The sequence below is a fragment of the Pongo abelii genome, chromosome 2 (assembly GCF_028885655.2).
Source record: "Pongo abelii isolate AG06213 chromosome 2, NHGRI_mPonAbe1-v2.0_pri, whole genome shotgun sequence".
NCBI lineage: Eukaryota > Metazoa > Chordata > Mammalia > Primates > Hominidae > Pongo > Pongo abelii.
In genome coordinates, this window is record NC_085928.1 from 116,805,202 (window position 1) to 116,832,386 (window position 27,185).

Genomic DNA, 27,185 nt, shown 5'->3' on the forward strand with positions numbered 1-27,185 from the left:
GCCAAGCTACTTGCCTGCTCTGAGTGCCAACACTTCATTGGTAAATGAGGATAAAAATACCATGGCAGACATGTTTCTTGCCACCCACATCCATCTACCCTTCCCTCTGGGGAGCCATCCCCTCCCCACTCCACCTCACTCCCAACCCGTTAGGAGGTAGGCATGCAACCCAGGCTTAACCCAATTGACCAATCAGACTCTATGACATTTTTGCAAGAACTTTTAGGAAATGAGATTATTTATTCACTGTGGCCTGGCAACCATTTTGCCACCCTGAAGAGACAGAGAGCCTGTCTGAGAATGAAGCCAAAAGGAGGAAGAGAAGCTGACAGATGGAGGGAGAGAAAGAGACACTATGACAACTTTCACAGGTCCAACCAGAAGCTGTGGTCGAAGCCAACCCCAGGTATTTTCAGTTTGCAAAACCCTACATTCTCTTTTACCTACACCAGTTTAGGTTTTCTACTGCTGTCACTAGAAGAGTTAAAACAGGTACAGATACCTCACAGTGTTCAGAGAAGCAAATTTAATCAAGGCCCTAGAAAGGACAGCCCACAGAGTAGGCCTCTGAGCTGTAGTTCTGAGGCCTGGTTCCCCAAGTGGGAAGGACAACCAGCCACCACGGCTCCGGGCACCAAAGGGTGGGTGGGGATGCTCACCAAAGTGTTTCAGGAGGACACATGGAAATGTCCACACTGAGGCAGGACCCTCTGTGGTCACTTGGAGCCCCCTGAGGAGTGTCCCACATCTGGGGGAGGCTCAGAGCCTGCTCCACAGGGCTCACATGAGTGTTCCCTGGGATGACACTCGTGGCTGTGCCCAATACAGCTCCTGCCGCATAGGAGGTATGTTCCTCCCCTCCCTGGCACATTCTGAGCTGAATATTTGTGAAAATAAATCCAGAAAAGTAAATACAATACTCAACTTGTCCCTGAGGAGTGTCCCACATCTGAGGGAGCCTCAGAGCTGACCTAACTTCCTCAGGCCCCAACTGTACAGGTGACTTGGGCTCATCTGTATTTGCAGGGCTGCTCAGGCTTACTGGCCATCAAACCCCATCCATACCCACCAGCATTCAGGAGTGCAGCTGCTGGACCCCGGAGGGCCAAGATTCTGTTTTTAATGGGTGCCACGTACTGTTGCAGGCACTTTACACATGGTACTTAACTTATAAGTGTAGAACATTGACCCTAAGTACAGTGGTTTTAAAATGTGTTCACAAATTATTTGACACTCCTCCCTTTGAAAGGCGAAGCCTAGGCAAGGTGCACTGGCTCACACCTATAATCCTAGCACTGTGAGAGGCTGAGGTGGGAGGGTCCCTTGAGGCCAGGAGTTTGAGACCAGCCTGGGCAACACAGCAAGACACCATCTCTACGAAAAATTAAAAAATGAGCAGGATGTGGTGACACATGCCTATAGTCCCAGCTACTCCAGAGGCTGAGGTGGAAGGATTACTTGAGCCCAAGAGTTCGAGGTTACAGTGAGCTATGATTCCCCTCCCCTTGAATGTAGGCAGACTTAGTGGCTCGCTTTTGAAAAACAGAATGTGGCAGAAATGATGCTGTGTGACTTCTGAGAGGTCATGGAAAGGCGAGCTTCTGACCAGTTCTTGCTCTCCTGGATGGTTTCATTGGGGAAAGTCAGTCACTACATGGTGGAACACTTGAGCTACCTGTTGGAGGGACCCGTGTGGAGAAGAACTGAAGCCCCTTGCCAACAGCAGGTGCAGACCCTCATCCTCCTGCCCTGCTTGTGTTAATGAAGGATGAGGGTCCCACCACTCCAGTCCTTGGTCCTGAGTGCTCTGTGGCCTGTGGCCAACAGCCAGCCAAGTGAGGGCCCACAAGGGAAGCAGATCCTCCAGTGGAGCCTTCAGACAACTGCATCCCCAGCCAACATCCTGATTGCAGTCTCATAAGAGACCTCGAGCCAGAACCACCCTGGAATCCCCAACCCACTATGAGGGCTAATCAATGTTGTTTTGAGCTACTAGGTTTTGAGATATGATTTGTGACACAGCAACAGATAACCAACACATTGGGTGTTAGGGCTGCTATCCACATGAGGAAGCAGAAACCCAGAATCAGACAGTGGGGAGAGAAGGGCTCCCTCAGCTGGCTGCAAGGCCAGAGCCTTGCCCTTCATTCCCTCTTCAGGAAGCTGTGGAGACACCAAGCCTTCCTTGTATTTTGGCCATTAAGTGGGGTCACCATGCATCTTAACTGCCTGGGGCAGTCCCGGTTTATGCCTGTTGTCCTAGGGCTAATTATTCATACTGTCCCTTTCAGCTCCTAAAGGATCCCAGTCTGATAAAATAAAAAATAACAAATGGTTAAATTATGTAGTCACTCCCCAGATAAAGAATTATCCCCGATGTTCAGGACTCAGAGCACCTCTGAAAGGTTACCATGAAGCCAGGATAATTGTCATGTTCAGCGGACAGCCCTGCGAGCCCAGGATCAAGACACTGTCCCACACAAACCACGCTCGTGGGTTCATCCTCTGACGTTATCTTTTATTGTTCTCTATTTATGTATGTGGGGGGGATATTTATTTCTTGACAACACCATCAGTTTCTCCATGTTGGGGATCGGGTCCTACCCCATTTAATTGTGAAGCAGAATAGCAAAAGAGGAAGAATTGCCATTAGACAGATGGGGGTTCCAATCTCAGCTCTGCTACTTACTAGCTTTGTGACCTGGAGCAAACTGCAATCTTTCTGAGCTAAGCTGTCACTCCTATAAGATGGGAATAACAATTCCTGCTCCACAGGGCTCGCATAAGTGTCCCCTGGGATGACACACATGGCTGTGGCCAACACAGCTCCTGTGTTCCTCCCCTCCCTGGCACATTCTGAGCTGAATATTTGTGAAAATAAATCCAGAAAAGTAAATACAACACTGAACTTGGTTTGCTGTATCACAAGGAGTCAGCTAGAGTCTTTTCCTCTTCCTACTGTCAGAATGAAAGTTTCACGGAGTTTCGCTCTTGTCGCCCAGGCTGGAGTGCAGTGGCGCTATCTTGGTTCACTGCAACTTCTGCCTCCCGGGTTCAAGTGATTCTCCTGCCTCTGCCTCCTGATTAGCATGGAGAGGGTATTCTTTAGAAACCCTGGATTCATGCTGTCTACTCTGGACTTTCCAAAACCTATCTTCTCACAAGAATGTGCTGTTTCCTCTCACATAAGCTTCTCAAATTAAAGACAAAGCGTGAAGGTGATGATGTTCCCATAAGAGGAGGCCTGACACCTTCTTCTGAAAGCATGGGGTTGTGTGTGAGGGCAGGCGTCCGCCCAGTCCACCCATGGTGAGCCTCAGTCACACCCGCCCATCTGCCAACCAAGGGAGGAAGAGCCTCCCGCAATGCTGCCACTCAGCTCCTGGCTCTCCCCTTCCTCACATGCTCAGGTCATCATTTCCAAAGCATGGACTCACTTATTTGGTCCCTATTTAGTCCCCCATCTTTATGCCCTTGCAGAGGTTTTGAAAGAAAAAGTGATGCTCAATGATGGCTTCCATGGTTCAGGGTTGGCCTTGGGACACTTAAGAGAAAGGATCTGTCCTGCGTGCCAAGCTCCCCAGATGGATGAATGCTTGAGAGAGCCTGTTTACTACTTTGCCGGGAGAGAAAAATCTCTTTCCTCCCAGTCAGCTTCACATGCCAGGTCAGCACCATGACTGGGGGTTTACGGTGGGCACTGTATCAGGGAAAGAAGAATTAGACAAAAATAACTAAAGGCTACTATGTCTCAGGTATGGTCCTAAGTGCTTTACATGAATGTCTAATTTAATCTTTGCAACAAATTTATGAGGTCAACATTATTCTTAGCTCAGTTTCACAGATAAGAAAAACTAAGGCATCTGTCTGTAATTGAGGCAGCATTAAAAAAAAGAAGAAGAAAACTAAGGCCAAGGCAGAGACATCATTGAACTTGCCCAAGGTCCAACACATATTAAGTGGTGCTGGGATGGAAGCAGATTTAAGCCAGAAAGTCTGGTGACAAAACCCTACTCTTAACCACTGTATTGTGCTGCTTTGCAGACAAGCTGAAACTTAAACGCCATCATGCTAAAGTGGCTTGACGTATTCATACGCCTGAGAGGGATACTAGCACAGTGAGTGCTGAAGAGTATGGAAATGGGGTTAAACCTGGGCTCCACCACTTATGAGACCTGTAAGACCCTCATCTCATGTGTAAAAAGGGATAATCCAGGGTTTCTCAGCCTCAATGCTGTTGGCATTGGGGCTGGATAATTCTTTGTTGTATGGGGAGCTGTCCTGTGCATTGTTGGATAATTCTCTGTTGCGTGGAGAGCTGTCCTATACATTGTTGGATAATTCCTTGTCGGGGGCTGTCCTGTGCATTGTTGGATAACTCTCTGTTGTGTGGAGAGCTGTCCTGTACATTGTTGGATAATTCCTTGTTGTGTGGGGAGCTGTCCTGTGCCTTGCTGGATAATTCCTTGTTGTGTGGGGAGCTGTCCTATGCATTGTATTTAGCAGCATCCCTGGCATACCCACTAGATGCTAATAGCACTGCACTAGTTATGGAAACCAAAAATTTCTCCAAAAGTTGTGAACTGTCTCTTAGGAGACAAAATTACCCTTGGTTGAGAACCACTGGGATAATTATACCTACCGCTTAGAGGTTGGGGTAGATAGTTTGCAAAAATGCCCACTCTCCACCCCTCCCTTTAACTACATCCCTTGCAGTTTTGACTTCGCAGCTACTTCCATCACGAAGTAGATTTTATTCCCCCACCTTGAATTTGAGCTGAAATCATGACTTGCTCTCACCAACAGAATGCAGCAGAAATGATGCTGTCTGTTCCAGGCCTAGATTTCAAAAAGTCTTGGAACTTCTACTCACTCTTTTGGAACCCTACAGGAGCCTGGGCCAGCCTGCTGGGGATGAGAGCCACTAGCTAAATCACTCCCCTTGTTCCAGACAACATTTGGGTTCCAGCTGACCTGCAGCTAACCACAGACACGTGAGTAAGGTTGGCTGAGAACAGCCGAGCCTGGCCCACAACTGAAAAACTGCCTAGCTAACCCCTAGAGTTATGAACAAATAGAAATGGTAGATGGTTGCTGTATTAAGCCCACTAGATTTGGGGGTGGTTTGTTATGCTAATGAATCCAGAGCTGCTGTGAAGAACAAATGGGAACACCTTTGAGCTACCTAGGCCCTGCCTAGCCCACAGGAAGCACTCAGGAAGGGGTAGCCATGATGATGTGGTCACTCACCCACCCCCTTTGCAGAGCCTGTGCTGCCAGCAAAGGGCAGGGCAGCCCCAGCCTGTCCACACACCATTTTCTAAGAAGCCACAGCCAATTCTTCCTTTTTAGTTAAAGCCCCAAGGAGAAATAGAACAGATATCCATAGGCGAAAACATTAGTAGAGAGAAAGAATAAAAGAACAATTGCAGAACAGTAGCATGGATTTTACTAGGCTCCAAGTGGTGAGATCATGTGCTCAAGTTCATCTACTGGAAAGAAGAGAAGCCAGGGCTTGGAGAGAAGAGGAATGTGCACTGGTGATCCTGACATCGCCTCATTTCACTTTGTACTTGTGTCCCCTGGTGGTTGAGGAATGACATTCTGAACACGGAAAAACATACCAATTCAGAAGATGCATGACAAAAAATGGCCATCAATTTTATTTACTGTCCCCAAACCTTCAAAGTACTTGAGGGTACTGCAAATAAAAAGAAATATAAGAAGAACACAAACATAATAAAAACAAGGGAGGTGTTTCATAAACGTCTTCAAATAAATTTTTTCCTTGCCTGCTGAAGGTACAACCACTTCTGAGAACCCACTTAAACAGAAAAGAACTTGTTGAAAAAATTATTAAACATTACTAAATTACTAAATCCTTAAGTAAATATTTGCAAATTACTGAGGTACATTTTTTATGTGAATTGCACTAAACTCTGTTAAGAAATTTTTTTAAAATTTCAGTATGAAACATTTTGTAAGCAGAAGGAACTTGTGATTAAAGTAAATCAGTTCCTTATTTACCTTTTTCAAAGTCTGGATTTTATTTGCTTAGCTGATAACTTCTTGTACAGTACAGGTTAAATGTCCTAACTTTTTAGACATTTTTAGATTTAACATTTTTCTTAATTTAGATCCAGTGTCAAGAACAGTGATCAGAAAGAGGCAAGGTCTAGATTCAAGCCCCACCCCTCCAGAACACAAATTTTTACTTCTTTATCTGTACTTAGAACATAGACTGTCTTTTCTTTGAGCCTATGGAAAAATCCTAGTAAATTGATTGTGGTCGTGAGAAGAGCTACTGATGCTTTTGCTCAAATGTCAGAAAGTAATTACAGGTTGAACTGCTCTGGGATCCTGTTCTGAGATCAGGGTCAGAAATGGTTTATGATGTGCCTTAGATGTTCTGTGTCACTTCCTTCTGGCCCAACTCTGATGATTTCAGCTTTGTACCATCTTCAGTAGCATTCTGAGAGCATCCAAACTCAATGACACCCCTGGCCAGGGCAGGACAATCCATTCCTTGGCGGTAGCCCTTAACCACCTGGGATTGGAGCTGGGGCGTGAGTGCTCCAGTCTCCTGTCCTATAGGTAAGCATTTCTAGGTGACTTTCTATATGCTTCTCAAAAAGTCTTAGCACCAATGGCAGTGACCTCAAAGACATACCCTCCTTTTCTTCCTTCTTTCATACTTCCTGGGGCCACTACTCAAATAAACCACCTGCACCTATGCATCTATGGTTTCAGGTGTTGCAACTGACAGGTACCATTTACCCTTGAGTCATTACATCTCAGGAAAAACAATGGTCTGAAAAGAGCACTTTGGGAAGAAGCAGAATCAAAAAGTCCAGATAGTCCAACTGAGACCGAAAGGGAGAATTCCAGAGGGAGAAGACAGAGAGAAGGCATATTGATAGCTTGAAGGGCTAGCAAGGAAGAGTCAAGAACACGGGGTCCTCCTGGAGCTGACTCATGTGTGCAGGGGGAAGGAGATGGAACCAGAGTGTAAAAAATGAACTTGCCTGGGTCCTCACTCTGCAAAGCCAAACTTCCTCTGGTTTCATTTCCCCCCAAATGGCACACCCACCCCACAGAGCTGACAGACTATCTACCAGTCTTTCCACTTTTTGCTGCCTCCAACCTTAAGTCCCCACCAGGAAGAGAATGAATGGATGACTTCAGACAAGGAAGATACCACATGGGGCCTGGCCCCACTAGAACATTCCTTCTTTCCAGATGAACAAATGGGAGGACTGAGCAGTGAGTGAGAGTTTGCTCGGGGTGGGCCAGAGGAAGTTTTTTATACTAGAAAGCTGGGTGAATCGCTGCTTTAAAAAAGCTCAAATGCTCAGTATGCATGCTCTTTCCTCTCACTGCCCTATTAATTCATGAGGCACAAGAAAAATAAAATGGTTGCTGTATACTTCTAGCCAAGTCAAAGCAACCTCATTTCTCAAAGCCAAAACTAATATTGTACACTGCAACTGACTAGAAAGCCGATATAGAAAGCAGGGAGAGCATTTCACAGAATACATATGGTAACGCTGAGCTGAAAAACGAGGGTTGGGAGAGGGCCTTAGAGCTCTCCTACACCAAGCTGCACTTTCAGAGACATGGAAGAAAGAAGAAACTATTCTGAACCTAGATTTGGTTTTCTTAAACAAGGACCAAAAACCTCGTATGCCATTTGGCCTTGTGACTTTCAACAGACCATTTCCTTTCCCAGGGCCTTGTTCTATATGTAACATGCAACCTTTTAGGCCTTTAACAACTTGAGCTTCCATCCTCCTATGACAAGATTCAGATTTAAAGCTTGGATCTATCCACTAGCTAATGACTGTCAGCAGTGACCAAATGTGTAAATGGTACTTTTATAGTGAAAATTCTGATCTCAATTAAAAATCCTCTATTTTCATTAAGGTCAAATTTTGTGGCTTAGCTTCTAAAGTAAGGAAAAATGATAACGGTATACTTAATACCTGTTAACACATAACTTTGCTAAATGAAAGAGTGAATGCCATCATGATCCCACTCATGATCAAGCCAGCCAACATTCATGCCATTCTAAGCATCCACTTTCCCATTTGTAAGTTTGGTACTTCTAGGAGGGGAACTAACCCCTTTAGACCTCTGAAATCAGAGTAAATGGTTATCTTTGCAATGCCTAGTTCTGAAGCATGCAAACAAGGGGCTTCCTCTTATTCATTCAGTCTCTTATTGGTAGAAATTGCTTTTGACTTAAAATAAAACAAAACAAAAATAAGGGTTTTTATCCCATGAAAATCACAGATGTTCTACAACCCAGCATCGACCACGTTGCACTCTGTACGCTAGGAAACTAGAACATGTCGCAGGATTCCAGCTGACACAGGATATAATCAATCATTCCATAACCTACCAATTTCTTTGGCGTCTACAAGAGTTTCAGACCCACCATGCCAATAGCACAAAGCCACCAGCATCTAGCAAGTCACTGGTGTTGTATTTCTGCAGGGGATCTGGGTTTTTCCCAGTGATACTGGGCCTGGGTTGGATGGTGGTGGTGGAGTTGGAGACAGTGTGTGCAGACAGCTCAAGCCCCCTGACTCACAAAGGATAAGACTTCACATCATACTCCACTTCCAGTCGTTCGATGTTCAACAGGCAAATGAGAAAACAGGATAGACCATGCTGTTTCCACCTTCCCAGCCCCAGTCAAAGGCAAAGCTCTCATAGGTGCTCTTCCTTTTATTTGAGTTCACTTGGGGACAAATTAATTCCAGAGAGGAAAACCCAAGAGTGAGGCTGCTGCCAGCTTTCCAGGACCTGGAGTGGAGACACGCAGGCACCTCAGGAAAGCTCACTCCAGGGAAGGCTGGTGGGGAGCTGGGTCTGTGTGCCAGAATCCTTGGGTACTGAAGGAAAAGCCTTGTTTAGACAAATCGCAGCTGTCTCAGAAAATTCATCAATGCTTCCTTGCCCATTGCCCCCCTCCACGAAAAACTGGCCATGATGTAATGAGAAAGATCTAATTCACAAAGCACCTGGCACTCCAGAGGGTAATGTCTACAAAGCCACGTGAGCAGCCAGCATACCCCAAAAGACACGTAAATAAGCCTCTTTATGCAAAGAAGATGCATTAGAGCACACTGGAGTCAGCTTGCCTGTGCCTGAACCCCAGCCCCAACACTCACCAAGGAAGCTGGTATTTGTAGGAGGGAGATTAAGTACCAGCCTGCCTGTGCCTGAATCCCAGCCCCACCACTCACTAAGGAAGTTGAGTCACCTCCTTAACCTTGCTAAGCCATGGTTTCCTCATCAGGAAAACTGAGATGGTAACTGGACATACCTCACTGGGTTGCTGTGAGGATTAAACACGTTAATAAAAAGTGTTGAGCAGCCTCTGGCACATAAACAAGCTCTCGGTAAGGGTCAGCTCTCACCGCCTGCTGTTGCAACTATGTTGGTTGTATGTCTTCAGAAAACAGAGAAAAGTGCAAGCTTTCTTTTTTTTCTGAAAAAAGCTTATTTTTGCAAACACTAGCAGAAGTCTGACACCAAAACCTGACAAGAAAGAAAATTACAGAGAAATCTTGTTTATGACTATAGATACAAATATACTAAATAAAATCTTAGCAAGTTGAACCCGGCCAGATATTTAAAGAATGATACACAATAACCAAATAGAAAGTGAAACTTTCAAGACATAATTGACCTTGTTTATAGGTCAAAAAAGAGAAGATTAAAAACTTAGCACGTCAATATTTTAAGTATTAATAGTTAATGAAAAAGAAAGTTGTAATCTCAGCAACCCAATTGATCAAAAACTTCAGATTTAACTGAACTGGATTGGGCCTCCTTCAGAACAAATAATCTCTCAGAACAAATACTTACAAAGTAGACTTATATTAAGCTGTACTGCAGAGATAAGAGAATCTAAACAGGTTCATTTGAAGGAAAAGATTGCGGTCATAAAAAAATTAAAACATATCTAATTGGTCAGATCAGTAATTTGGGAAGTTTCTGCTGTAATAAACCAAAGTTACTGATTAAAAAAAGTGGGGGGGACATGTCTGTTTTAGGTCTGGTTAGAAGCAGACCCTGAGATGAGAATTTATGAGTAAAATATGTTCAAATATGTCCCCAGGGAGACCAGTAAGGGAGCAGAGGCAGCAGCAGGATCTCTATTTACCCCAACACCTGGAACCTTCTGGGAGGCAAAGCTCTTTTCCTGTGCATTCCCCAGGGACACGGCAACCATGTGACCCACCTTTGGGTTTCTGGGTCTCTGGTTTCTAGGTGCTCAGTGAGTGTCAACGGAATTCTCACATCTCTTTTCAGAGGAGAGCTTGGCTGCATTTAGAGAGACTAAGTTTTTACAATGAAGATGCCTGGACAAGGAGGCACCCCGAGATTACACATTTCCCAACTGTGATTGTCAAGAGAGTGATATTCTTAAGATGAGGGTTAGCAGCTTCTCTCCTGCAGCTGACTGTACCGTGAGGTCTTCTGGGCCACTCCCAGCCTCTCAAATATAGTCCCACCTCTCCTGCCTGATGGTTTTCTCTGCTTAACCCCAGAGAGCAGCCACCTCATTTTTTTTTCCCTTTAGAGAAAAGCTTTTTGGTAAAGCTTTAGAGAATTGCATTCTGCCTTTTGAGGAGAGTCACTGCAAACAGAACAGAGCTCTCTATTCAAAGGACATGGGCTTTGCAAGGTCCTTCTTTAACCCTCCCAGAGGAAAACTGATACCTTGGAGAAGACCTCTCAATACACAGCTCTAACCACCTTGCCAATTGGCAGGAACCCATCAGAGGCTGCCACTGTCTCACACAGACATTCCCCTTGGATGAAGGCAAATCTTCATCTGGGAGAAGCGCGTGCATAGTGTACAAAACACAGGCTCAGTGTCCAGACAAGCTGGGCTCAAATCCCAGCTATGCTATTTCCTGGCTGCACCGTCCTGGGGCTGAGAAATCTTTCTGGAGCCCCAGTTTCCTCATTTTTATAATGGCTCATTGTGAGGCTATAGTAGGTGACTGTAATTACCACGACTATCACTCAGCTTCACAGGTAGACCTGTACCCTCACCACCCTAAGCCCTTCTAAGTGGCTCATGCATGTTGGCAGCCATGGCTACAAACAGGCTCCTCCAATGCTAAATAACTCACCTTTTCCACAACCCACCCTGGGCCCTGAGCCACACTCTGATGGACCATGTACATCTGTTCCTGAGACTCTGAGAGCTCCTTGAAAGCAGAGATGACCTCGTTGTGTCCCCATCTGGAGGCCAAAGCTTCCAGATGGCCTGTGTGGTTGGAGGCCTGTATTTAATCTCCTCAAATGCTATAGCCCGTGAACTGCTGCTCTGTATTCTGTATTTTGTCTTAGTGAGGACCAGAAAGAAGAGTGAGTGAAAAAGAGAAGTGTGGCCGAGTCACTGAGGAGCCAGAAGTCACCTTGTCTGTGAGGTGGTCACAGGTTGTCGCAGACCCCACTGATGTTCCTCCAGATCCCCTGCCCTGTGTCTCCAGCTGCCGACACCTGCATTTTTTCACCTGACGACTTTTTATAGTCATAAAACTGCTCTGCCTCTGCAAACAACAGGACAGAAGTGTCAAGATCTTAATGCCTTCAGGAGCAGCCCTCAATCAACAGCTGCTGGGAGCAGGTGGATAAAGGCCCCAGACTCCTCACCACTCAGGCAGAAGAACCCCAAGGAGCTTGCTCTGTGGACCCAGGGTTCCCCAGTGGGAGTAAGCCCAGCTGCCCATAGTTGTGGCTGGCTTGACACCCTGTCCTTTTCTCCTGTTTTCTTTTCTCTGTCTTACTTCCTAATATATCCCCCTATCTTCACCTTCTAAACAAACTACAGGTACTTACACTTGAATTCTTATCTCAGGGTTTGCTTCTGGGGATACCTAACCAAGACATGGGTGTTACTTGGGGTTATTTTAAAGAACCCATAGCAGAGATTATTTCAAGCCCATAGGATTACAGCTCACACTCCAGCCCTACCAAGGGCCTGCAAACCTGGGCTACTGCAGAAACCCATGTGGACAAAGGACTGCTCTGGCAGGAAAGAGATACTGGCTTTGAATGAGGGGTCCAGGGAGGAATATGCAAGCATGGCCTTGGTCCACTGTCTGTCACCCCTGAAGGCACAGACATAGGCTGTTCCTCAATGATGAGTTCCAGCACCAACAGACTTAACTCACTTTTCAGGCCTGATCCCATACAGCAAGAAGCAATCACCAGGTGGGGGAAGCATTTCTCCATTTCTCTGATTCCTGATGGTTTCCCTTTTCAGGGAGATAAGGAATTAGCATTTTTCTCCAAACCCCTACATTGTTTACTAGTTTTTAAACACTACTTAAAAATTACTGGTGTAATATAAAACAGTAATTGAAAGAGTGCTCATAAAGTACAGAGAAAGATAGATATACCCATCTTCTATCCATTTATCTGCCCACCATCCATTAGTTTATTCCACAAAGACTGAGATCCTACCACACATCCAGGCACTGCTGTAGTTACTAGGTATGAATCGATGAATAAAAAGTCATTCCAGGCTGGGTGCGGTGGCTCACTCTGTAATCTCCAGCACTTTGGGAGGCTGAGGTGGGTGGATCACTTGAGCTCAGGAATTCAAGACCAGCCTGGGCAACATGGCAAAACCCCATCTCTATAGAAAATACAAAAATTAGCCAGGTGTGGTGGTGCACGCCTGTAGTTCCAACTACTCCGGAGGCTGGGAGGATCGCTTGAGCCTGGGAGGTGGAGGTTGCAGTGAGCCAAGATCATGTCACTGCACTCTAGCCTGGGCAACAGAGACCTTGTCTCAAAAAAAGTCACTGCATATTATATGTAGAAATCTAACCTAATTCCAGTAGGAGGACTAAGACAACCAGTAACAAACAAATAGTATGTCTGGCTAGGTGCAGTGGCTCACACCTGTCATCCCAGCACTTTGGGAGGCGAAGGAGGGAGGATCACTTGTGGCCAGGAATTTGAGACCAGCCTAGCCAACATGGTGAAACCTCATCTCTACTAAAAAGACAAAAAATTAGCTGAGCATGGTAGCATGCACCTATAATCCCAGCTACTTGGGAGGTTGAGGAGGAGAACTGCTTGAACCAGGGAGGCGGAGGTTGCAGTGAGCCAAGATCATGCCACTGCACTTCAGTCTGGGTGACAGAGGGAGACTCTGTTTCAAGAAAACAAACAAAAAAAAAATAGTATGCCAGATGGTCATAGGTTCTATAGAGAAAAGCAGGATAAAGAGGACAGATAGGGTGTTTGCAATAGTAGGATATTTCTAATCAGGTGACATTTAAGCAGAGACAAGAAGGAAATGGGGAGTGGGCTATGTGCCTATTTAAAGGAAGAGCCAGTGTCAACACCCTGAGGCAGGGATAAGCTTAGTGTGTTTCAAGGAACAGAAGGAGGCCACTGTGGCTACAAGGGAGAAAGTGACAGGGCACATGTTCAGAGACGCAGCAGTGGGGTCAGATCTTCTAGGGCCTTAGAGGTATTATAAAAAACTAAGCTTTACAATGAGATGAGAAGCCACTGGAGACTTCTGAGCAAAGGAGTGTAAGAGGTAAAGGTGGAAGCATGGAAACCAATTATGAAGGAGGCTACTGCGAATCAATAATGAGGCAAAAGACAATGGTGACTTGGACCAGGATGGAAGCAATGGTGATGGTGAGAAGTGGCTGGATTATGAGATACTCTGTAGGATTAGCCAACAGGGTGTTGAGAAATAGATGTGGGGTATGAGAGAAAAGGGAGAGCCAAGAAGGATGGAGTTGCTGTTTCCTACAAATGGAACAGGTGTCAGGAGGATTAGGAACTCATTTTGGACATCTTAAGTGTGAGAAACCTGTTAGACAGCAAGTGGAGAGGCCAAACAGGCAATTCGGTACCCAACGCTGGAGTTCAGGAGTGAGCTCTGGGCTGGAGGGGAAAATCTGGGAGTTGTCAGCATGTCCATGATATAAAGTTATGAGACTTGACCAGTTCATCCAGGGAATGCTTATACACAGAAGAAAAGGATTCTCAGGACCGCAACCTGAGGCTCTCCAATGTTGAAAGGTTGGCAAGATAAGGAGACCCCAAAAAAGGAAGCAGAGAAGGAGTGGCCAGTGAGAAGAATTGGGGTGGGGACTGTCCCACAGCACAGGAGAAGAAAAGTATCCCCAGAAGAAGGGAGTGCAAAAGACTTGAACAGGCTAAAATAAGTGTCCCAATGGCTGAGGGGCATGTGAAAAGGTGTTTATTAGTCATATGGGAGATGCAGCTCTAAATCACAAAGAAACACAATTACACACCAGAATGGCTAAAATAAAAATGACTGACAATACTGAATAGACAAGGATGGGGACCAACTCAAACTCTTATACATTGCTGGTGAGGGTGCACAAGGCAGAACCACTTTGAAAAGCTGTTTGGCAGTTTCTAATAAAGCTAAACAGTGACCCTTTGAGCCAGCACCTACACTCACTAGCATTTACTCAATAAATGAAAAAAACATGCACATGAAAACTGGTATAAAAGTGTTCTTGGTATCCTTATTCACAAAAGATAAAACCAGAAACAACTTCAATGTCCATCATCAGGATAATGGAGAAAACATATTGTGGCATATTCATATGATGGAAAACTGGATCTCTTCCTTACACCTTATACAAAAATTAATTCAAGATGGATTAAAAACTTAGATGTTAGACCTAAAACCATAAAAACCCTAGAAGAAAACCTAGGCAATATCATTCACGACACAGGCATGGGCAAGGACTTCATGTCTAAAACACCAAAAGCAATGGCAACAAAAGGCAAAATTGACAAATGGGATCTAATTAAACTAAAGAGCTTCTGCACAGCAAAGGAAACTACCATCAGAGTAAAGAGGCAACCTACAGAATGGGAGAAAATTTTTGCAATTTACTCATCTGACAAAGGGCTAATATCCAGAATCTACAAAGAACTTAAACAAATGTACAAGAAAAAAACAAACAACCCCATCCAAAAGTGGGCAAAGGATATGAACAGACATCTCTCAAAAGAAGACATTTATGCAGCCAAAAGACACATGAAAAAATGCTCATCATCACTGGCCATCAGAGAAATGCAAATCAAAACCACAATGAGATACCATCTCACACCAGTTAGAATGGCAATCATTAAAAAGTCAGGAAACAACAGGTGCTGGAGAGGATGTGGAGAAATAGGAACACTTTTACACTGTTGGTGGCACTGTAAACTAGTTCAACCATTGTGGAAGACAGTGTGGCGATTCCTCAAGGATCTAGAACTAGAAATACCATTTGACCCAGCCATCCCATTACTGGGTATATACCCAAAGGATTATAAATCATGCTGCTATAAAGACACATGCACATGTATGTTTATTGCGGCACTACTTCCAATAGCAAAAACTTGGAACCAACCCAAATGTCCATCAATAATGGACTGGATTAAGAAAATGTGGCACATATACACCATGGAATACTATGCGGCCATAAAAAAGGATGAGTTCATGTCCTTTGTGGGGACATGGATGAAGCTGGAAACCATCATTCTGAGCAAACTATCATAAGGACAGAAAACCAAACACCCCATGTTCTCACTCAAAGGTGGGGATTGAACAATGAAAACACTTGGACACAAGAAGGGGAACATCACCATGGGGGCCTGTCATGGGGTGGGCGGCAGGGGGAGGGACAGCATTAGGAGAAATATCTAATGTAAATGATAAGTTAATGTGTGCAGCAAACCAACATGGCAAATGTATACCTATGTAACAAACCTGCATGTTGTGCACAGGCACCCTAGAACTTAAAGTATAATAATAATAATAATAATAATAATGATAAAAGAAGTAGTCGTTATTTGTACTAATAGATGCTGATGGGTCCAGAAAGAAGACCGAAAAATGACTCCTAGATTTAGCCATGTGTAGGTCATGACTGTCCTGTACATTACCTGTTGGTAATACCACAAGTCTGAGTACAATCGACTCTCCAGCCACTCTCTGGCCCAGGGAACATTTTCTCCTTTTCTTTAGTTGTATACAGACACATTCTCTTTGTCTCAGTCTTAGGCCATGGCAGCCTCTGAGTGACTTTCTCATCTCTAGGAAGCTACCTCCCTGACCATTTTGAGATTTTCCTCTGAGGCCCTGGATATCTCGCCCTGGTTTCAATTTTTCATTTTCATACAAATACCCAACGATCTTGTTAAAATGCATATCCTGACCCTGCAGGGCTGCGGCCTGAGATTCTGCATTTGTAACATGCTCCCAGGTGATGTCACACTGCTGGTTCATGGACCATATTTGAGTAGCAAGGGTATAAATGACATGATTACACTTCCAAATAACACAAAAAGACCAGGAAAATAAAAGAGGGAATGCCTCAAGAATAAATAGAATTGTGCTGTGGCTACCACATTAACAGAAATATCATGTTTAGACTTGGGACAATAATAACTATGCTGGGCTGGTTGAATTGCAGTTCAAGCCTAGGTTCTATTTTAAAAAGGAAGATGCCAAACTAGAGACAGCACAGGGAGTGATAAACAGAACACTGAAGAAGGGCCTGGAAATTATATACACCAAATGGTCCGAAGGACAGGGGTTCTGAAACTTGGTCTTTATTGCATGGATTGACCTAGTATGGAGCTGTGGCACCTCTGTTGAAGGACAGAAATCCAAATACATTGACAACATCGTTGAAATGGCTTCATTTTGTGAAAATAAGAAATACACATCAGTGAAGACAGATAAGGGGGACAGATAAAGATCATCTTATAATTGATCAGGATCTGACATATACTGAAAGGAGCAGACTCACTGGGCAGTCCTTCCCCAGTTCTGCTATGTATCTCAGGGATACACACTCACAAACTACCTCTCTCAGGTCTCTGCCCTGCTGACTCTGCTGGTGCTTCCCAATGGCCACTCTTTCCTTCCTCCCAATAAACACAACTCTGACTCTGTCTAGAGTGGCAATGTGCCCGGATGAGAAAATTCATTTGCCACCCCACCTTGTGGCATGGTGCTGGCCAATGAGATGTATGTGGAAAATGTCAAGTGGAGCTTTAGGAAAGCTCTTTAAAAGGGGGCAGACCTTTTGCCCTTTATCCTTCTCCTTCTTGCTTGGAATGAAGCTGTAGTGTTGGAAGCGGAAACCAAAAAGCAGCATCAGGGAAAGCCCAGCCTTGGAGTATGGAGATGAAATCCCCTATGAAGACAGGCTGAGAGGAAAGACAGAAGGAATGGGGTTCCTGTGGGCACCACACAGGTGCATACTAGCCCTGAAATGCCCATTTCTCAATTTATTATTACCAAAGAAAAATAAAAGTCTCAAAAGGATCAGCTGCTAAAAAAGGTGGCTTTTCTGTTACATGCAGCCCAACATATTCCTAACTGATTTAAACACGGACTTGCTTGGGAGAGCAGGACAGGCTCACTAGTTATGCTCAGGTGCCTGAGTTAGAACAATGCCAGAGGCCACCGCACATCACAGGCAGAGCATGGGGGCAATGGAAGCCCAGACTGTCTGTAAGCCTGGCCTCAAAAGGATGAAATGACAGCCTTGGCAAGCTGGATGGTGATGGACTGTAGCCGTACATTCACATTCTCTGTTAAATTCCACGGGCATCTGTATATGTCAATTCCCCAATTCAGATGCTGGTAGAAACATCCCATGTGCAACTGACACAGAATATCATACAAACACCTCAAGAGTTCAAAAACTTTTGTCAATATGCTTGTAATATGTAATATGTAATATGTAATATGTTCCTTCAGAACAAGAAGGGAAACCAGTTGAAGGTAAACCGACTGTAGCAAACAATTTCCATGCCCCATCCAATGCTCCTTGGACTCCCTTTATAAGCACACTGTGGCTTCAGTCTTCATTTGCCTCCAAGAGCCAGAACCGTGGGTCTTCTTCTGCCCTTAAGTTATTGAAGCCCCACTGTCTACACTTCACCCCTGGGTGGAAAGTGCCTGGGATCACTTTCCACCACTTATTCCTCCCTAAGTGGCCCTTAACCAATGACTGGTGTTTACGGGAGAACAAAACCCAGCTTCCTAAGCTGGAGATGGGACAGTACCTTGGTGTAACGCACACCACTGATCCCCCTTGCAGCATCAGGCTGAGGCCACGCTCTGAGGGACTCTGCCTGAGTTTCTGTCCTGCCCTGTCCTGCATCTCTCCACTCCCTACCTGTCTTCCCCTGGAAACACATCCTTTATGAACCACTTGCACGTGAGCCCTCATCTCAGGATCTGCTCAGGGAAACCCAGACTAGGACACCGAAGTTCTCGATTTTGAAAATTTTATTTTATTCGCCTTAGCTTAGTAGTCTTTCATGGCTTTCTTTTCAAGAGATGCTGTGCTGCTTTAGGAAGATTTAAAATCCAAGACTCCCCCCTTTCCCCTTAAAAGAGGAAATTATTAAATTGCTGTTTTGCAGTTAGTTAGAAAAAAAGAAATCTAGAGGTTTAACACATGTTTTCTAAACTCCCCCCACAGATTCACTCAAGTCTTGCGGCTCTGGGAAACGTCCTTCTTAATTGATCCTTGTCGTAACTACAGCTCTGTTGACATTTCTAAAGCAAAACATAGCCTTCCTTCCAAACGCAGTGAATACACAAATGAAGCTTTTCATATACGTGAAAGCTGAGCCCCGCGGCGGAATACTGAAGCCGCCTTGTGATTTGAAATGGACATCTGCGTTTCTCCACCACTTCCTCACTGCCGACTGCCGCAGGAAGCGCCCAGCCTGTCTCCCAGGCAGTTTCACTCAAGGCTGGGCTCTCCCTGATGCAAGGGCCACAGGTAACCCAGGTGAGGAAATACAAACACAGGCTCAGGGTACCTGCTCCCCACCACCTTCTCTTGTCCTCTCAAGGAGGAAGGGAAGGGCCTGCAGAAGCAACTGAGAAACACTGAAGGGTCTCTGAGGAATGCCGAGTTTCCATCTGATAAGCGGATGGGGAAGACCAACAAAGCAAGATAAAGAGCTTGCTGTTGTGTTAGAGCCTCGTGTGGGCTCGTGTTAGAGCCAGGTGAGGCTTTTCTACCTGGTGTTATACAGGAAGTTCAAGGTAAAGTCACCAGGGGGCTTGGGGCACTGGATTAAAGACAGGAAGGGGGCGGAAAAGACTTATTATTTTCTAAGTATCGGCATCCACCCTCAGGGCTCTCTTACCAGGGCAAGCAGCAAGTTCATTCATCATCTTAATGGCCGGGCCAAGATGACTATAAACATCTAAGGGTTGCATTTTACTTGAGGCTACTATTAACTTGACAAGAGACACCAGAGAAAGCAGAACACAATGAAAATCAGTCCCTGCGCTGAATGAAAGCAGCAGAGTGAAGGAAGGCTGTTTGTAATCTGTCCCAGCACTGAGGGATGAGGCTCACTTCTGCCTAAGAACCATTCTGTTGCTCAATGCTTGGTTTCCCGGCTCTAACACAATTTGCTTTGTTCGCCTGTACAGATACAGTTTCTGTATGGAACCTTCTGTCTAAAAACAGGTCAAAGCACTCCCTCAAATAAAGGTATACAAACAGATAAATGTTTAAGTCCTTCCTGCTCTATCCAGATTAGCAAGTGGATCTGTTTTATCACCTGGTGCCATCTTGAGCGGTTTGCCTTGAAAGTGAAGAGAGAACCACTCCTGAAAGAAAGGGACCGCCCTTTCTGTGGTAAAGGTAGATATAATCAGAAGAATCACTTGATAAGAAAAACAAACTTACAAGCCCTCGATGCCTTTTGTCATAAAAAATAAGCCACTGAAAGCCTTGAAAGTTGACCTGGTGCTTTACTGCCTCCAAACCCCAACTTGGAAGACCAGTTTAATTTGGAACTCAAATTATACTCCTTAGAAACAGCAAAAATGAGCTTCCCTTCGAACATCATCACCCCTCCCACAATACCCTCCCATGGAGGAAATAAGGACCTAGGGCCTACCCAACTATCTCAGTCTCTCAAGGAGATCAGAGACAATGCAACGTCTTATTAGCCAAATTCAGTGACTTACGGCCAACCGATGCCAGGCATGAAGCACATTCCTCACGAGCTTACAGTGCTCTGTGCGCTAGAGCATGATCAGGAGTAGAGGATCTGGGTTCTCCCCGCTGAGTTCACAATCACCCCTCTTCCTCACTTGTCTTTCTTCCAGCAGTCCCAACACTGAGTCTCTGACCTTCCTGGCCTGTCGGCGCTGTTTCTTTGTTCTTCCTCTAAGATGTCTCTAGCCTCTGTTCTTCCATCTCTGTTCTCTCAGTCAAGACCTCACTCAGTGCCTACCTGATAAAAAGTCTGAATCCCATACCACACTCCTCCAGCCCTTTGGGCCAGATGCCTCCCTGCCCAGTCCTCCCTGCAGGACCTAGCCCCCTGCCATTGTTTTTGGAGGGCATTATTCTCCTCATTATCTAAACTTCGCTATTATGTATTACGTGCATCACATATTTGAACAATTATATATCTTGGTTTTAAAAAGTCAATATCCCTAAACCAAAAACTCCAATACTTAAGCAAATGGTAAGTAAATGGAAAAAAAAAAATCAACAAGCATTATTTTAAAAAAATCAGGAGTCACAAAAGCCAACACAGACATTTATTGAACTAACCTATATTTACTGCTTCACATTAATTTTCATATAATTTTATTTTCTTAAGTACAAGCAACTCATTAAATTAAAAAATGTTCAGTTTAACACTGTCTCTATTTTTTTTACAGCATGTAGACACACACACACACTCAATCCTTCATTAAGACAATGACTGATAATTTTTGGCTTAAAAGGAAGAGTTATCACCCCCTGACATACATTCTATGTTTTATATTCTTGCCTTATTTTCCTCTTCCCCCTCAGCATTTAATCTTGGTCTGAAGTAGGTGATCAGCATATCCCTTCTGAGTAAATGAATGAGCTATAAAGTATAAGCTCATGTGTGGCAGAGTTGGGGCTACCATGGTAGGTATCCATCATGTACAAGTGGGACTGTACATGATGGTGCAGGACTCATTCAATCCTTGGCACAATCCCACTTTATAGAGAAAGAAACTGAGGCACAGAGAGAAGACCCTTGAGCCAAGGCCACACTGGCCACAAGAAACAGAGTTGGAATCTCAACTCTGCATCTGCTGGTCACCAAAGCTACACTTTCCCTCTATTTCACACTGGTTGCCTGTTATTTTACTTCTAGCAGCTTCTAAAATTCAAACTCCAGTTTAGTTGCTTCTTGCAATCACTGTGAAGTACAAATATTCCAGCCAGCAAATAGTTTTCAAAACATCATGAGTTCTAAAAATTCCATGGACACTACATTCTGGTTGACCCTCTCCAATCCTCTCCTTCCCCAGACACTCGGACACTTGAAGCCCCAAACTCTCATCTCTTTGACTAATTTATCTGTTGCCAAGGGGAGAACATGAAACACAGTAAGGCTGCAGACAGACTACTTCTACCAGAAATGCAGATCCGGACTAGAATATACGGAAAACAGCCAGGCTGGAGGTCACAGGCTGGTGGCCTACAGGCTGGAGGCGGTCACTGGACATGTTTTGTTTGGCTCATACGAAAACATTTTAATTAGCTGCCAAAGTCATAGGATCTCTGGGTTTTATTAGAAAATAGAGTGTGCTGGGCCTCACTCCCACCTGGCAACCACTGACTGCTGCTGTGAGCCTGCTGCCCTGTGGGTGAAGCTGGAACCCTGCATCTTCCCTCTTCCCACTGTCTTCACCGCTTCCTCCTGCCCCACCCTTCACCCTCTTCACCCACATACCTCTTCACCCACATACCACACCTGCCTCACCCCACTCCTGCATACTGTGAGGTGTATGCTACTAGATCTTGTATGAGAACCTCAGCGAGGCTCTATCAGACCAACCTACAACTTCTAGGAGTCTAGAAAGTGAGGTGCTCAGGTTAGAGATACTTCTAATCCTATGGGCCTCTCTGGCAGAGGCTGGTGAGCCCTGACCACATTACTTGCACGCTCAGGATGCTCCAGCCCACTTCCAGCTGCCAGGGGTTACATTACGGCATCTCCGCACCCAAGAGCATTTTTCCAAAACCATGTAGGTCTCTCCTGCCATGCATATGGGAGGGCAGGAGTATTGGAGAATATAAATAGCCCCAGGAGACTTCAATTCTTGACACTTGGGGAAAGGAGTATAAAACCCCCAGCTCCCTTACTCTTCCTAGAGTTGCCCTGCAGGAATAAGCCCCATTGCCCACCGTAGTAGTTGGTTTAACAGCTCACTTTTCATTCACTGCCTCCTGCCTATATATCTTCACCTCCCTACCATTGTTTCACCTCCCTACTATATCACTTAAACCCCCTACCATTGTTTCTTGCATCTCCCAAATAAAGAAATTTCCCTGAATTCCTTGCCATCTGGGAGACCCAAACCAAGAGAGCATCTCACACTGTGTAGAAGAGTCGGGCCAGGGTGCCTGCCCTGCTTGTTCTCCCTTCTCTCCTAGCATGGCCTCCTCTATCACTCTGTGGCAAGCTGTTGCGTCCTCTTTGCACCCAAAAGTCAGCTGGGAGCCCTCGTGCACCTGGCTTGAAGCTTATCCTTTCATGTCCAGTTCTGTTTCCATGCATGCCGTAACAGTCAATACCATGAAGATGCACACATAACCCCAGCCCCTTGAGTTTTTCCTCCCTGCCTACCCCTGGTCACTTGAGGCATTCATGAGTGCAGAAATCCAGAATGGGCTAAAAACAAAACAGAATGAGGTGGGGAGGGGAGATTTCCTAGAACCTATGAGTGGTAAAGTCCTGACAGGCCTGTAACAGCAGGCATCAGATTTCTAAAACGTCCTGACATCTCCCTGCCACCAGAAATGTTACTGGCCCTTTGTTCAACATGGGCAGCCTCTTTCCATCCTACTGGGTTCTCTCCTGCCCCTCCTCCTTTGCTCTCTTCTGCCCTCTCATCCCTGCTCCAACCTAGGTTCCTCCTTCACCAGCCAAATAAACTGACTCATCCCACCCACCCTAGCTCTGCAATGTAGGAATCAGCTGACATCAGATCCTTTGGAGGCTCATCCATGTACCTTAAGCACTTATCCAAGGATTCTGTCCAACATAGCACTAGCTACTGTGGTAATGACTTGCTTCACCTTGTCATATCTATGCTTCAAACAACTTTTCAGCACCTCTGTAGAGCAGGTGGCACCTTGTGCTTTAATTGCTTACTGACATGCCTTTGGCCCCAATAGGCCGTGAGCTCCCTGGGAGCACGGACTAGATCTTTGTGTCTCCCTGTGGCTAGAACAGTCCCTAGCATTTAGCAGGCATTCAATAACTGCTGTCCAAACAAATTCATGGCTGTTTGACAAAGGCAAGAAGAGCCAAAGTCCTTTGTGCCAAATGGCTCCACGGCAAAAAATTAAAACGAGGCTTTACCTTGACTCCAGGGCCATAGAGCTGTACATCTCCAGGGACACCACTCACATTATATTCTGTGGAGGTGTCGTTTACATGGAACCCAGTGTGAATGGTGACCCTGGTGTGATGCAGTGGTTATCTATTCTTCCTTATGCTCCTTTTTAACCATGCAGCACCCCTCGGCCCTGGGAGCTCCCTCTCACTGCTCCCACAGGGCACCCCAGGAATTGTCACTCTGTAGTGAGGCTTGGCTGGTTCCTTGCCAGGCAGGCAACACGGTGCACTGGGCCTGCCCCTGAGGAAACCCAGCTGCTGGCCATAATACCCTGAGCTCTGGCTGGACAGCACATGCCAGCCAGCAGAGTAGCCACCAACAAATTAAGCCCTCTTTTATAATGTGTTTTCAAGTTAGCTTTATTTAGGAGAGAAAAAAGCCAGCAGATGGTCATCCATGTGTACCCCATGTTTTTATAAGCAGCCTTCCCTCAAAGGAAAAAATAATCCAGAATAAATCTATGAAACTAGTCTTGCATTAGAAGACAGAAAAATCCATTGCAGGGGATATTTGTATTCAGTCTTAGAAGCTAATATATAACTAATTGACTGTGTGATGACAGAGAAGATAGGTAACCTTGGAGGCCTGGGCCTTGAGTCTCTGTAACTTTGGACAAAATGAATAACCATCCATCCACCTACCCACCCACCCATCCACCCAGCCAGGCATCCACTCACACACCCATCCACCCAGCCAGCCATCCACTCACCCATCCACTCATCCACCCAGCCAGCCATCCACTCACACACCCATCCACCCAGCCAGTCATCCACTCACCTGCCCATCCACCCACATACCCACTCATCCACCCAGCCAGCCATCCCCACTCACCTATCCACATAACTATCCACCCACTCACCCACCCAGTCACCCAGCCAGTCATCTACCTACCTATCTATCCACTCAGCCATCCACCCATCCATCCATCCATCCATCCATCCATCCATCCATCCATCTGTCTATTCTGTGGACAGATCCTGTGCAGCCAGGTGAGGCGCCTGCACACGGGCTCCCTAAGCTGAGATTTAAGAACATAGTAGTTCATTAAACAAAAATGGGGGTGGGGGTGATTCCTGGGTAAAGGCAGCTTTGGTATTAAGTGGCAACTGATTCAAGTGAGTATGTGGGGGCATGGTGAGCCAGGGGTCTGGGGAGAAAGGCAGGCAGGCAGGATCAGGCTCAGGGTGGCCTCTCATGAGGAGCTGAGGAGTCTGAACTCCTTTCTGAAGAAAGTGAAGCAGAGGAGTCACAACGTCAACTTTCTTCTCAAATTGTTATTGGTATAACTGAGATTATGGGATTATTTTTATTAACCTTTTAAATTATGCATTTACCATGGCAATACTTTTTTTTTTACTTTTGCTTACTATTGTAAATATTTATAAAATTGTTTTGCTTCATTCTATGCTTATTTGGCTGTGGCACACTTTTTATTCAACTACTTTTGTATTCTTGAGTAGTTTATCTGTAAATAACTACTTTTCAGGAAGCTCTCATGGTTACTATAGCAGATGTGGCCAGCTCCTCGCTCACATTCCCCAGAACCAGCCAGAGTCCTGGTCACCTGAAGCCACGCCCCTCCGGGTCAAAGGCTTCCCACGTCTTTCTGCCTGAGTTGCTTCCTGGCCCCAGGGAGTGTGGACCTACTTAGAGAAGACTGGAAGTGCCGGAGAGTTCACACCCAGGGAATGGTTCTCCATGATGAATGACAGGAGCTGGGGGATCTGTCCTCCAACAGCTTCCTCATCCTGGAGTGGAGTGGAGTGTATCTGAGATTTGTTACACACAGTCTCTTGGAGGGTCTGAGGAAGACAAGCCCAAGGTGCCTACGGCAGTAACCTGCTTATAAATGCACGCCTTCCTGTCTTTCCTCTCTTTCCTGTCTAAACTCACCACTGAGATCGCTCACCCCCAAATAAACTACCTGTACCTATATCATTGTATCAGGGTATGCTTTTGGGGAAATCCAAACTGGAAGAGGTAGTAGCCTATGAATTCTCATATATCTGAGTATATCTTTATTTTGACGTCACAATGGAGGGCAAGTTGGCTGTGTGTCCAATTTAAAATTCACAATGGAATATACTATTCTAACTTTGGATATTAATGTTACAGAAAAGTCTGTAGAAACTGGTTTCTTTGTTTTCTGCTGAGTGTTAATAGTATCATTTTCATATCCTTAAAATTAAAAATTTCATGAAGCTATTTGTAGATATTAAAATGTTTTAAATATTTTTGCCTGGTGTCTGCTGCACCCATTTCAGGAAATGGAGATCCTCCTTTGCTGTCTAAGCAATGGCTTCTGTTCCAATTATTCTGGAACCATTTTCTCTTTGCTGTTTTCCAGGTTCCACCTTCCACAATTTAGTCCTCACTGTCATCCTTTTTTATTACTTTGTTCTTTTTCTCTGAATTCTCAGAGCTTCTCAAAAACACCTCCACATCATTAAATCAATTTTCTGTTCTGCTGATTCTGCTCTTTCCTGACTATAACATATTTTAATTCTGCCACTGATTTCCTGGTTTCATTGTAACATTTCTTTATCCCATCCATACATTTATTTTTGCTTGCCTCCCAGTCCATTCCATTTTCATACAGTCTATTGTTCTACTGTCTGATCTTCCACTTTGTTCATTTTTTTTGACTTTCATCAAAAACAAAAGCAGACGCTCTGTAAAATTTACTTGTGTTTTCTATTAATAATCTTTTTAAAACTTATGCTTTCCCTCCGTATCTTAGTCATGCTTTTCTTAGTTTACCCATTAGAATATTTCGCAGGCCCATGTTGGTCCTGTTAGGCCTGTGGGTTGTTAAGCAAGTTGGGGGGGCTCTCCTGGTGCCCCTCACTAGCCACTGGGTCCCGTCAGAATCCTGCTCGGGGCTGGGTGATGCCATTTACATCCCGTTTATTCAACCTTGCAGCGTGGCTGGAGTCCTGGAAGGGTAGTTTCTGTTTCTTTTCCCTTCCTTTTCCTGGACCCTGAGGGTCGTCTTGCCCATCTGCTTTTCTGGCTGGCCCTGCCTCCACAGCAGCTACAAGATACCTCCCTGCTCCATCACCATTCTGGAGCTAACACTCACCACATCCCGAAGAGCCCAACACTTTGTCAAGTTTCTGTCAAACTGAAACCTAGGGTTCCTTGTGACAAAGGTTGCTGGCATTCAATGGCAAAGAAATCAAAATGATGTGCTCCCATTTTTCCCATGGCCAGCTACAGTGGCCAATGGCTTGTACCTGTGGCCTTCCCAGGCACATTGTCTTTGACTTCCTAGAGCCTCCTTGTCTAGCATGCTTGGGAGGCTACTCACCACCCTTGCGTCCCTCCAGTGGCCAATGACAATACAGGGGTAGAAAATGATGCTGTCCCCAGCAGCTTCAAGGGGGGACAATTCTGCAGAGTGATTTATGCTCCAGGGCTTCCCCACCTCTTCCCAGCCCATAAATCAGACCAAGGCTAGCTTTGACCCGACAGCACATCCCTCCCAGCCCTTCCCCTGCCCGCCCCTGCTCCCTCGCCCCTCTTCTCCTGAGAGTGCTCCTCCAATAAATCACACACATTGGGCCTCATGCAGTGAAGGAGGGATGGGGACGAGATGCAAAAAGTCCCTGGTGTATAGTAGGTGGTCAAAAATGTGACTTCATACCCTCTGAAAAGTTAAGAGCTAAGGATATGATCATTTACTGGTACTAATCTCTGTAAAAGACATTTATCA

At 45.3% G+C, this 27,185-nt stretch overlaps 1 protein-coding gene and 1 long non-coding RNA gene across 3 annotated transcripts in view; both read right to left on the reverse strand.

Moving 5' to 3' along the window:
* ITGA9 (integrin subunit alpha 9) overlaps positions 1-27,185 on the reverse strand; it is a 387,085-nt gene that overhangs the window by 116,971 nt on the left and 242,929 nt on the right. The gene's annotated exons all lie outside the window — the stretch shown is intronic.
* On the reverse strand, positions 1,908-13,206 carry LOC129058593 (uncharacterized). Its single transcript, XR_008523800.2, has 3 exons — positions 9,877-13,206; positions 9,332-9,546; positions 1,908-8,897 (listed from the first exon to the last, which is right to left on the reverse strand). It is a non-coding gene; the product is annotated as an uncharacterized LOC129058593 (long non-coding RNA).